Consider the following 13,803-nt stretch of genomic DNA (forward strand, 5'->3'; position numbering starts at 1 on the left):
AACTCATGCAGATAAGTCTTTTTGAAATGCCTCCTAGATTAATCCCTCTACTACCAGGCCCTTGTCTTACCCGGATTACCACAACATCATCCAAACTAGTCTTCTTGCTTCTGGTGTCTTCTCCTTCTCTCCCTTCCATGTCATCCTGTATAACACTGTAATATTAATCTTACTTAGTTCTGCCTTTGCTGTGTTACTCTTCTGCTGAAGGTAGGATAAAGAACTTGTTGAAGATACTTTAATGGTGTCATACTTCCTCTACCGCCAAGTCTAAACTTGTGACTTTCAGAGACCTTCACGTTTTAATCATAGCCTCTTCTCCCACTCCTACCCTTCTGCCTGGCCAGGAATGTCGTTCTCCCTCTTTCTTCCACCTATCCAAATCCTCTTACTTCTTCCTTTTCTGGATATGTAAAATATTGATCATCAATATTACAGTTTTATGTAACTTCTGCTTAATATTTATGAAGTAATATCTTTTGCCATTGTTTTACTTTCAACCTTTTTGTATCCTTTTATTTTTCATATCTATTAAAAATAGCATGTAAGTGGCTTTTTAAAAATGCAGTATGACAATCTTTGTGTTTTATCTGTGGCATTTTGTCCTTTATATGTAATTATTGATATGTATGGGTTTAAATCTACCACCTAATTGTTGCTACTTAAAAGGTGATCTCTTTTTCTCTGGTTGCGTTTAAGATTTTCTCTTTATTGTTGGTTTTCTGCAGTTTGAGATATGTCTTGGTGTCAATTTTTGTAATTTATCTTTTTTGAAATGAATTAGGCTTCTTGAATCTGTAATGTATTTTATTGGCATTGGAAAATTCTCAGCCATTATCTTTTAAAATATTGTCTCTGCTCCATCCTCTCTCCTATCCTCTGGGACTCTAGTTAAACAGGTGCTAGACTTTCTCACTTCTTCTCCATTATCTCTTTTATGATTTTCATCTTTTTGTCTCTGATGCAGTCTGGATTGTTTTCTCTGGCCTGTTTTCTAAAAGTATCCTGTTTAATATTTGTATGGTGGGTAATCACGGATGATAGGTTTTTTTTTTTAAACATATGATACTCTTGGTTAAATAATGATTTCTTATGTAATCTTACTGTAATGAACAGCTATTAAAGCAATAAAAGAGGGACCAGCCCAGTGGTGTAGTGGTTAAGTTTGTGCACTCCGCTTCAGCAGCCTGGGGTTTGCAGGTTCAGATCCTGGGTGCAGACCTACACGCTGCTCATCAAGCCATGCTGTGGTAGTGTCCTACATAGAAAATAGAGGAAGATTGGCAACAGATGTTAGCTCAGGGCCAATCTTCCTCACCAAAGAAGAAAAACCAACAACAAAGGATTTGAGACACTGGAGTATTTTTGTACTTGGAAAATGATAGTAGGGGGTAGAATAGTTTTCTTGAAAGAACAGAAAGATAAATATTATAGGAGCTTTTCCTGCAGGGAGAAGTTATCTTGTCTTTGAAAAACTGCAGATCCATATAATAAGGGGAATATGTTATGTTTTTCTTTTAACACGTTGTCAGGCATCCCTGTGGTAGGCAATGAAAGCACAAGAATGATTGATAGTAAGTAAATTTCCTCTTAACGTTTGCTCTGTGAGTAATTACCATGTGCCAGGAACTACTCTAAGCATTTTTCATTTCTCTTTTGAAACCTTAAATGGTCTGTTACAGGAACTATTATTCTTATTTTACAAAAAAGGAAATTGAGGCATGAACAGGTTTGGCGACAGGTTACGCATTCAGTGAGTCATGAAGCCAGATTGACTCCGTTCTGCTATGCCTTCTTCCCAATAAGCTAAACTTTCAAGTAGTAACACTTAGCTACTCAAATTGGTATTAATCATATGGTCAGATCAGTAAATATTGCTGACATGGATATAGGAAACGTAAATATGGCAAAAATATCTTAAATTTTGTGTCACAGCAGAGTAATGCAACTGGTATATTAAACAGTTAATTACCAAGTAGGTAATATTGTACCTTTCTGAAAGACTTTATTTCATTTTTAGCGTTTAAGATAAATGCTTTTTGCTTCCGTTCATATTTTTAGGAACAACTAGTTCTTAAAGATTTTATTTTCTTTTCCTTTTCCTCCCGAAAGCCCCCCGTACATAGTTGTATATTCTTCATTGTGGGTCCTTCTAGTTGTGGCATGTGGGATGCTGCCTCAGCGTGGTTTGATGAGCAGTGTCATGTCTGCGCCCAGGATTCGAACCAACGAAACACTGGGCCGCCTGCAGCGGAGCTCGCAAACTTAACCGCTCGGCCACGGGGCCAGCCCCCAATTAGTTCTTTATATTAAAAATAAACCTATACTAGAAAGCCACTTTTACCTGTTTTTTTTTCATATTTACATATAGTTTTTGAGATCACTAAAGAAAAGCTAGACTAATCAAAACGACTCTACTTAGAATCATCATAGTTTAATGTCAGGTCTTGTCAGTTCACCTTGGTGACAATCTTGAATGTCTTGTCACTGCTATAAAATTGTGAATAGAATGGTAATGGGAAAAAAATTCATGGGGCTTTTTGGCAGAATACTTTGTTTGAGTAGGATACAATGGATCATTCTAAGTTATCACAGAGTATGGATCAGAAGATTTTTTTACAAAAATATGAATTTTTAGGGGCTGGCCTGGTGGCCTAGTGGTTAAGTTCATGCCCTCCACTTTAGTGGCCTGGGGTTTGCAGGTTCAGATCCTGGGTGTGGGCCTACACACTGCTCATCAAGCCATGCTGTGGCAGCATCCTACGTATAAAACAGGAAGATTGGCACAGATGTTAGCTCAGTGACAATCTTCCTCAAGCAAAAAAAAAAAAAAAGAAGAAAGTTTGTAGTACTGATTTAGATTTTCTTTGTTGATTCCTCTTTGCTGTATTCTGTCTGGCTGCCTTCAAAGATTTCTTTTGCTCTTTCCTTGGTCAATGTGGTATTGCCTAGTATCAATGGAAGTAAGAAAATAAACCTTCTTAACATTTTAACTTTTCTTAGAGTGTAGATTTAAATGTTTAATATAGATCCAGATATTTAAATTTTGACACATTTGGAATATAGGTTTGTTAAAAATAAACTTGATTTTTTACTAAGAAATTACTTACTGAAAAGTTGCAGAGGTGGTTCAAAGAGCTCCTGTATTATACCCCTTATGCAGTTTCCCCTAATGTTATATAATCCTACATTATCTGGTACATTTCTCAAAACTACTAACCAACATTGGACATTACTATTAACTAAACACCAGACCTTATTCATATCTCACCAAATTTTCCACTAATTACGTTTTCTTATTCCAGGATCCAGTCCAGGATACCATATTGTACTTAGGTTTTGTTCTTTTTTTTCTTTTTCGCTTGAGGAAGATTCACCCTGAGCTAACGTGTGCCAGTCTTCCTCTATTTTGTACCTGGGTCACCACCACAGCATGACCACTGCCAGGTGGTGTAGTAGGTTGGCACCTGGGAGCCGAAACTGGACCACCGAAGTGGAACACACCAAACTTAACCACTAGGCCACAGGGCTGGCCCCTCTTTTTTTTTTTTATTGAACTTCTTGCTGTAACTTAGAGGATCATTTAAGATCATGGTGGTGGTAAATTGAATTTTCCTTTCTTAGATGTTTTTCAAACTATATGCAAAATATTGGTCCTCTGTATTTGACTATCTCTCATTTGTCTCAAACTTTAAAACGTCTAAAATGGAACGTTTGATCCTCTGAAACTTGTTATTCCAAGCCTGGGAGTCATTTTATTTTAGACTTTTTATTCATTTCTTATGTCTATTTAGTAAATGAGGCCTGTATATTCTGTTCTAGTCTCTTGTATCTGTTTTCCATTACCATTGCCACAGCTGTGTGTCAGGCCGTGGTACTTGTTGCCTGGAGCTCTACATCATTCATTCACTTACCAAGTAAGTATTGAGTCCCCACATTGTATCTGGCACTGGATTAGGATCTGGAGTCACAGGATAAACAAGAACATGGCCTCTGCTCTCTTAGAAGTAATAGATTACCTGATTCCCTGCCTCCATTCTTATTCTTATTATTCTAGGATTTAGCTCTAAACCAGGATTTCTTAACCTTGGCACTGTTTACATTTTGGTTCCAATACTTCTTTGTTGTAGGCAACTGTCCTGTGAGTTGTAGGATGTTAATCAGTATCCCTTCCTGTACCCAATGAATGCTAGTAGCAACCTCCCTGCCCCCCAATTGTGACAACCAAAAATATCTCCTGACATTCCCAAATTTCCCTGGGGCACAGTTACCTCCACTTGAGTACCACTGCTCTAAATGTTTTAAGATGCAAAGGTGATGATGTCGTGCCTCCTTTCCCCCAGTGACTTTGAACAGTCTCAACCCTGTAACGTGGCTCACAAAACTGACTTTTTCCCACTTTTCTCACCTTTTCCTCACCTGTACCTTGTGCTCTGGCTTTGTACAACTCTTTGGCAGTTCTTAGAATCAGCCAGATGATGTCATCCCATTGTGTCTGCTCATGTTTTATTTCTTTGTAGTCTTTCTCTCTTTTTTTGTCCATTCTATGAACATGTATCTGTTCATCCTTTAAAACTTAAATGTCACTGGGCAGAATTAAGTGCTTATACTTAACCTCTACTATAACTTTTATCAGTTAGTTGTGGCTGTTTGCCTTTGATTTTTCTGCTATACTGTTAGGTCCTGAAAGATGGAGATTGTGTTTTATTGCTCTTTATAGACCCCGTACCTCAGCATCAGTAAATATTAAATGAAGAGGCAGTAGGTAATTGACATAATGGATGAGCTGGGGTGGGACAAGAAAAGTTCAGAAGTTGGTAGGGGTAAAAAATTGGAATATAGAGGGTTGGGAGAAGAGAGAGACTTGGTCCAAGGATAGCATTGAGTTAAGGAAAAACCCCAGAAACTGATTTTTAGGAAATTAAGATTTGTTAGTGAACTGGGCTTGGAATATAAAAAACCTATACTTGTACAGTTTAAGAAAGGACTCTTGAGCATATCTCAGTGCTTTCTTACCTTGTTTTATTTTATTGTCTGCTTTTAGGTCCTGACTACTTTGTACCTCCTAGTCCTTGATGTAAATTGTGGAAATTGAACTGGAATTCATTCTTTGGACAGGAGAACCAAAGTGGTCAGCTGCTTTGCAGCCCTGTGGAACCTACTTTAATAATGTTTCAAAAGCAAAAAAACAGAAAACAGCCCACCAGTCTGTTGTTATCACTAGGTTCTAACTAATTTTCTGTGGAAGAGATAAGTGAATGTGTACTTGGCATGGCAGCAGTTACGTTCAAAGATATTAACGAATCTCTGGTATTCTCCTTTCTCCAACCTCTTTAGCCATTTTATGCCTGTTTTCAGGTATCATTTACTCTGATTTACCTATGACAAACAATCCTTCTTCATAAACGACGTGGGGGGTGAAACTTAGATTTTAGTCTCTTAGAAAGAGGAGACTTTGATTCATTAAAGCTATTTTTAAAGTTAAATTTGGAGATTCATTTAATGCATGGTTATCTTGTGAAAAAGATTATAATAAATTAAAGCAGTCTTTTGCTAATTGCCTTGTTTGCATTTTTCTTACCTATTAGGAAAGTAAACTTTTTAATCTCTAGGTTTTCCATATCTTTTTTTTTGTTTTGCTTAGGTACTTCCATATCTTTGTTGTTTTACTTGTTGCTTTTGTGGCAAAGTTATAGTCTGGTGGGTAGGGATAAAGAGTATTGGGGAAGCTGATTCTTAAAATGTGTGAGTGTAAGGAAACAATTTTGCCTTGAAAAATAGCTTTACCGCACAAACATCCAGTTAATGTTAAGAAGCCTATACATTAAAAGAAGTCTTAGATCTCATCTATAGTGGTAGTTTTCTTTTGAGAAAACTAGTTTGAACAAAGACAGCAAGGATTCACTAAAAATTAGGTTATAAATCTTGACTCTGTTTTAGTTTAGAACTGTGGCCCTAGGAAAATTATTTAATTTTTCAACCCTTCAACCTCATCTATAAAAAGGGGATAATGTCTACCATATCTGGTTATTTAGAGGCTTAAATGAGATTGAAAAAAAAGGCACAAAGTAGATGACAATAAATGTTACTTTCTGCCATTTCTTACTATAATTGTCATGATTTAATGAATTATTTTGCTAATAAGTCTTGAGTGCTTTTTTGAAGAGAAGCTTCTTTGCCCTTCTCATTTTCACTGTTATATTTTGCCATATTTCCAATATTGTCTTTGACTTATTCTTCTATTGGTAATTTCTTAACATATCTGGCACTGGGCTAGGATCTGGAGTTGCAGGGTTAATTTTTTTCCTTATATGATTATATTTCTTACATAATTATTAGATTGTTGTATATTATTATAAATCTGTAAGATTTAACATTTGAGATATCATTCAGTAAATTATAAGATTGTAATAATAATCTCATTTCTTTCCTGTTCATTTATTCCTTTCCCTTGTATTCTCTCTTCAGTCTTGTACCTTTCTGCCTTTTACTCATTGCATGCTTTATCCTTAGTTAGGTAACTATTCATCATTTATTTAAATTAGTTTATTTTGACCTAATATTTTCTCAGTAAACACTTTGATAACGCATATTCTTCTACCATTTTATTCTTTTCTAGTCTTAGAGTTTTATAATTTGTTTTGTTTAATCATTTCTGACTTAGCTATATGTTTGTTGTGTTTCTTGTTTTTTTGGTCTTGGTTTTTAATCTGTCCCCTGAATGATATTCATTTATTTACCTTTTTTTCCTACTATACTGTTAGGGCCTGGAGGATGGAGATTACGTTTTATTGCTCTTAATAGACCCAACTCTTCAGCATTAGTAAATGTTAAATGAAGAGGCACTGGATAATTGATGTAATTGATGAGCTGGGAAAGGACAAGAAAAGTTCAAAATGATACCCGTATTTTTATTTGGCACAGGTTTTTGTTTAACTCTCTTCTCCCTGCTCCCCTCACCCCCCTTCCTTCTTTGCTTCGTAAGAACAGCTAGCTGTGAGAGACTCCTAAGATGCATATGTAGTTTTGTTTTTTAAGGGAAATAAAGCTAATGTTCATTATGCCAAAGTACCAAATATGTAAAATAGACATTATTATTTATATTTTTTTCTTTTGCTTAAATTTCTTTTCAAATTATGATTGACCAAAAAAGGGGAGACACTTTGAAGAATGACGGTTTCTTTAGGTGAGTTAAATTGCTCTTGTAGCTGTGTTTTATTTTTTTATGTAAATAATAAGGTGAAATTAGTTTTTAGGTTATAGATGTCATGAGAGGTATCCCTCCCACTCTGTGTGATGTGTCTGGCAAGCAGTTCCAGTAGTAATTAGGAAGCACTAGCCATTTCCCCTTTTAGTTTGCATCACATACTTTTCCAGGCTGATTCTTGGGTTTGAATTTCATATTGGTGTAAGTGAAACAAATTACCCTACTTTCTTCATAAAGTCTCTGACTTTTTATTTTGAATTTCTTCAGGAAACCTTTGAAGTTAAGGATTGAGTATCTTCCTAGACATCTTGACACTGAGAAGTCCATGATCAGGCTGAGTGGATATTTATATAAACAGAGCAGCAATTTGTTTAGCTCCTTAAGGAAGATGCAAAGGAAAAATGATCTCCCACAAAAACCTTTTAAAAAGTAAAAGAACAACTGTGTTCAGTAACATTTACTTTTAAACATATGAGGATTTGCTTGTTTAAGGACAGTCAGTATAGATATTAATATATAATACCTTTGAGTTTACAAAACATTTTGTCTCATTTACTTTCATAAAATCTCTACAAGATACCCCCACTTTGTTAATGAGGAAACTGAAACCTAAGAGAGGTAGCTAACTCAGTTATATCCCAGGTTACTTTGTTTCTGATCTTATGCACTTAACTTTATGTCACATTTATATAGCGCCTTTTTGCCTTCTCTGTGAAATTATTTATGCATTAGTCTTGTACCACCTGTGTCCATTTATTGATTTGGGTATAGGAGCTTTTTGAATTATGTCTCAGAATGTGAACTCTAGAAACACTAAAACATGATACTTTCTTTCAAGTTTGTATCTTGCAAGATAAATACTTAAATTTGAGAGAAAATATTCAGTTCCTTGAGACAGCCTTAAGAATCTTTTTGGCAAACTGATTAATTCTTTTCTAAAATGAAATTTTGGTTTTTGAAATCTCTGATTTCTTCTACAAAATCAGCTTTTGCGTTTAGTTATATCCCTTCTAATCTCTTCTCATTGTAGTTGAGATAAAACTGCAGTTAATTATCACAAAGCAAATCTTATATTACTCCCGCTTCTTTCTCCTTAAAACCTTCACCTTATTGTTCTTGGGAGATAGTCCAAAGTGCCTGACCATTGCTTAGAAAGCACTCTGCAGTCTGCCCCTGCTGTTTGGTCTCTTCTCTTGACACCTGCCCGTCTGTGCTGTGTGCTAGCCTGTACCTGACTCCTTATGTTGCTTTAATGCTATGCTCTTTGCAGCCTTAGACCATTGCACATGCTCTTCCCTCAACGTAGGATATGCTCTCCTCCCACCAACGTTCTTTTGGCTGTTCATTTTTCAGGTCTTAGTGTAACTGTCAGTTTTTCAGAGAAGTCTACCCTGACTCCTTGATACCCCACCCCTCATATGTTTAGGACCCTCTACTGTGTTTTTCAAGATTTCCCTGTACCGTTTATTTGATGACACTTCATTGTTGTAAGTCCTTGTTTCATGTCTGTCTTCCCTGCTAGACTGCAGTCTTCATGAGGTAAGTACTGTGTCTCTTCTTTTTCTCTGTTACATCTCTTAGCCCATACTTGGTGCATGTAGGTGCTCTATAAATGTTTGTTGACTCAGAATTGAATGATTAAAAATGTTTGACGTACAACTATATGACTTTTTAAAAAATGAATTTAATTAAAATGACTGAAAAAATTTAGAAATATTTAAAACTTTAAATGTTATACCATTGTCCTACTTTCTGTTTGAAGTAGCATCAGACTAGGTTCTAGGAAAGAAAGGAGGAGGAAGACTAATACAATCAAGTGATTGTACAATTCTAGTAAATTACAATCCTAGTAATTGTAATAGTTGTTTTTTGTTTTTGTTTGTGCGTGTTGTGTACTTGATTCATGAAATTTTTTTTTTGCTTAACACTTGGAATCATCTCTTCACTTTCTGCATTTTATTTCAGTTAGTATTTGAGTTTTATTTTTCAGATATTATTCATCTTTGTGGTATCTGCTAAATGTTAAAAACATGGTGTCTTTTAAACAGGAGGTACAACTGAACACCAAAACTGACCATGTAGAGATTTGGAGGGTAGCTCCTGTGCATACTAATTCCTTTAGTTACAGTAGTAAAATAAGGAGAGGAGCATTCATGGGCGTTTTGTTACCCAGGTGATTATTTCCCTTTACTCTTCTATTCTCTCTTGCCTTCCCCCATTTTGGGGACAAAAAGCTGCTTACATGATTATCCTTCTAATGTTGTAACCCCCTCCTACTTTAACTAAAGTTGAGAGTTTTGTTCATTACAGTTACTGTTACGGTGGTATATTTGTCTTGTTCCTGTGTAGTTTGGGTGCTAATTACTGGTGCAAGTGATATAGACCAGATGGTGCTGTAGAAATAAACCAACTTGTGTTAAATTATTTCCCAGATTATCTCTGGACCTCAAATTATGAATATTTGGTTGTTATTTCCTACTAATATCTATATTATAACATCAGAAGAATTGTGGTAAGCTTTTTAATTGTGGTTTTATAGTGAATTAAATGTTAAAAGTTCCACCTTATATGATTCCTTCCTTAATAAAAGTGAACCTAAACTTTGATGTGTTTCTCTTTTACTTTAAAAACTTAATGGGAAAGATTTTAGAAACAAAACTTAAAAACAAAATTGATGATCCTTTGTGTCATTTTATGCCTTTCAAATCAAACCAGATGTTGAATTCTTTGTAGCATATATTCAATCCATTGTCAAATAGGCACTGGTTATTCTCTGTAGTATAGTATATATTCAAACACTTTAATATACATAGTCTTTAGAGTTTCTATTTTTTGATTAGATAAATTTAAATTCCTTGCATCTTTATCCCTGGGTGTATTTTTCTCTGTCTTTGAATGTAAGTTAATCTCTTTAGACAGTTTAGATTTTTCATATTGTTCTTTAGAGTTCCTTGAGGTAGATTGAGCTATGCTTTATTTAATTAAAAAATTAGAATGAATATATGCTCAATGGAGAAAACCTGGAAAAAAGAACAGCTCAAAAATCAGTCAGTCGGACTGGTTATCTGCTGTTACTGCTTTGGCATGTTTCTTTTCAGTCTTTTTTTCTGATGTTTGTCTACCTAGCCAGTATAGTAAGAGTGTGCTCTTTGGAATCAGACTGTCTGAATTCAAACCTGGGCTTCACCTCTGGGAAAGTTACATTTTGTCCTTCAGTTTCCTTATTGGTGAGGAATATCCCCTTATTGGAGATAATAGTAGTACCTACATTAAGAGATGGGTGAGGATTAAATGAGAATATATGTAAAGTGCCTGGCAAGTAATAAAGCACTCAGTAAATGTTAGCCATTGTTTTCCAAACCTACACATCATCGTAGTGTTCTGTAGCCTTTTTTCTCCTCACGTTGTAGGTTGTATTTTGACATTTATCCACATTGGTAATTGCAGCAAATAAGACTTTTTCTATCATAAGATTCTTGAATTTCTTCTAATAAGAACCTCTCTCTAGCTCCAAGCGCTGGTGACTTTCCTCTTCTTCGTAGCCATTTTCTCTAGATATTTGACTCCTGGCTTTAGCATAATGTCTCTTTTAGAGAATTAATGTAGCTATTTTTTGTGGCCCCCCCCCCCCCATAGTCACATCTCCTTTTCATTAGAACATTTTTGTGGTTCTTTAAAACGAACAAAATTTTATGTAATTTAATGCCTTATCAAATACCTATACCACACAATACATTTATCTGATGGGAATTCTGAAATCACCAACACCATATTTAGACAACTTTTTGGATTTGCAATGAATCTGGAAGGTCATTTCTATAGAAATTGCCCTCTGAGTGCCTGGTTATGGATATGGCATTATTTTGTTGGGAAAACTAATTATCATCTAAAGGAGTAAATCAGTTTGGAGTTTGTTTTCATGTAGTCTTGCTGGCATGTTTATCATTATCTTTGTAGTTTACTCAGCTTTAGTTTTATAAGTTTCTAAACTCTTGTTTTATAGTTATGGCTTACTAATCTTACATTTAGAAAGCTTTTATTAACACAGCTCCTGGAGATTAAAATGTAACCTAGGTATTGATTATTCAGAATTCACTCTCTTTTATACATTAATTTAGGAATTATTTATATAGTTATTAATTATAAATTATTACTCTTTTTGCATTTTATTTACAGAGAATGTGGGAGCTTTCCAAGTGTTTTCCTTAACCAGAACCACAGAATAAAATTAGTCAAAATATAGTACAAAAATGAATTTAATAAAAATTTGCTAATCTTCTGGGGGGACTGGCCCCATGTCCTAGTGGTTAAGTTTGGCATGCTCTGCTCTGATGGCCTGGATTCAGTTCCGGGGCACGGACCTACACCACTTGTTGGTGGCCATGCTGTGGCAGTGACCCACATACAAAATAGAGGAACATTGGCACAGATGTTGGCTCAGGGCCGACCTTACTCAGCAAAGAAAAAAGAAATCTTCTGGTAAAATACTCTGATATTGTTTCTTACCTGAGTTCCCCTTTTTCTGTATCTGGAAAGAGCCCAAATACTGATACCTTCTGAGTATAGAGTCTGTCTTCTCTTTGCCTCCTCATCTAATTCTTCTACTTTCACAAAACGTGGATTCTCCAGATTTTGGAACCTATAGCCACATGCTTCTTGCATTCATTATGCTTGCAGCAAGGCTCTGCTTTCATGAGCTGACAGAAGTTGTAGACACTAATTCTCCAGTTCTGATTATTAGGAGGCAGCAGCTTCCCTGTACTGAAGTAGACATTGTATAGTATGTTACATTGTTCTTAACATTTAAAACGAGACTAACGTCCACATTTTTGTTAATTCATAGTAATTTTATTTCCCAACTCATCTTTTTTAACAATGGAGAATTTTGATCTTGGATAATTTATTCCACTTACACCATGTGTTCTTGTCCGTTTTACGAAGTACTTAGCAGAAAGAGAAAAAAATTCTGAACATTTTGGAGGGAGGTGATGGTATTTCTGCTTCACTTCTTTATTTGCAGAGATTTTATTATGTAATTTTCTAATATCCTCAAAAATGTAGTTACTGAGGTTATTGCAGATGCTTTTTTCCAGCAGCTGCCCATTTTTTTCTCCATGAAACTTAGTTCAAATGGTACAGATTTGTATAGTGAGAAAAACTGAGGTAACTTTGATTATGTTTATCTTTTTCTAAAATCATTTGCATTGAAAACTTGGTCCCAGCTATAGGAAGAATGCGTCATGTTCCTAGATAGAAAGATGTCACTTGTTTATAAGTGAAGAAAGTTAAACTTACATTTCCAACAGATTGATTTTTTAAAAAAACTTTTCAGTGATCCTCAAATTAGATAATAATAAGACATTTTAAAATGGACACACAATGAAGAATAGCTGGGTAAATATTAAAACATCGTTAACTATAAAATAAAAATTTTGGTACTGGCATATAAATAGGCATGCCATCAGTGACCTAATGCAGCATATATATATAAGATTATTTAATCACAGTTTAGTGGAATATAGAAGGATTAGGAAATGAAAAGCCTGGAATAAATAGTTGATTATTTGGGGGAGAAAAAATATCTTTAGAGACTCACTGCAGATATATTAAGGAGTTAGGAGTGAAATTTAAACCACAAAAAGGTAAAAGAAAATGTAAGTGGATATTTATTTCACTGTTGACTGGTAGGAAGACTTCATATTAGTAGAATTACAAAAGAAAGGAAAAATATTGATAGACTTGACTATGTAAAATTTGTGAGATCGTGAGGTGTCAAAGAACAGCATAATATGGGGGCTGGCTCCGTGGCCGAGTGGTTAAGTTCGCACGCTCCACTGCGGCGGCCCAGGGTTCGGATCCTGGGCGCGGACATGGCACCGCTCGTCACGCCACGTCGAGGCGGCGTCCCACGTCCCACAACTTGAAGGACCTGCAACGAAGATAGACAACTATGTACCGGGGGCGGGGGGCGGGGGGGGGGGGGGGTGGGGCAAAAAAGAAAAAAAAAAAAAAAAAAGATTGGCAACATTTGTTAGCCCAGGTGCCAATCCTTAAAAAAAAAAACAAACAGCATAATATGAAAGCCAAGTATGTTGTGGAAAATATTTCTAGAATATAACTGGATAAATTGAAGTTGAGGGAGAATAACTTAAAGTCTGTACAGTGTCAAGTTTGAATACAAGTCTGTTGAACTTAAAGCCTAGCTCTTATTTCATTAAAGATTACAGCATAGCTTTTAAAATGTTGTTTATTAGGGAAATCTGTGCAAAATTTTAAACGTAATTGCTTTAGGTGATGGTATTATGAATTTTTCTTCTTTCATTTATGTTCTTGTTTTCTACAGTGAGCATGCGTTAGTATTATGATTAGAGAAATAAATCAGTTCTTGAAAAATAACTAGGTGTGAATTAGGAAAAAATTACTTGTGGGAAATTTGATTTATCATCCTACTACCTAGAGAAATAATGGATAAAACCCTATTTGCTAGATATGTATGTAGTTATATCTAGCTTTAAGAAATCGTGGGCCTTTTGTTTCTCTCTTGTGATTAGTTTGTGCACATAGACTTTGTTTCAAAGACTGTTCTGAATGATTTG

At 35.3% G+C, this 13,803-nt stretch overlaps 1 protein-coding gene across 4 annotated transcripts in view; it reads left to right on the forward strand.

Annotated features, from left to right (window-relative positions):
- The window catches only part of PHIP (pleckstrin homology domain interacting protein), a 130,952-nt gene that overhangs the window by 15,746 nt on the left and 101,403 nt on the right, over positions 1–13,803 (forward strand). The window lies entirely within an intron of this gene.

Source organism: Equus quagga, chromosome 11 (assembly GCF_021613505.1).
Source record: "Equus quagga isolate Etosha38 chromosome 11, UCLA_HA_Equagga_1.0, whole genome shotgun sequence".
Taxonomy (NCBI): Eukaryota; Metazoa; Chordata; class Mammalia; order Perissodactyla; family Equidae; genus Equus; species Equus quagga.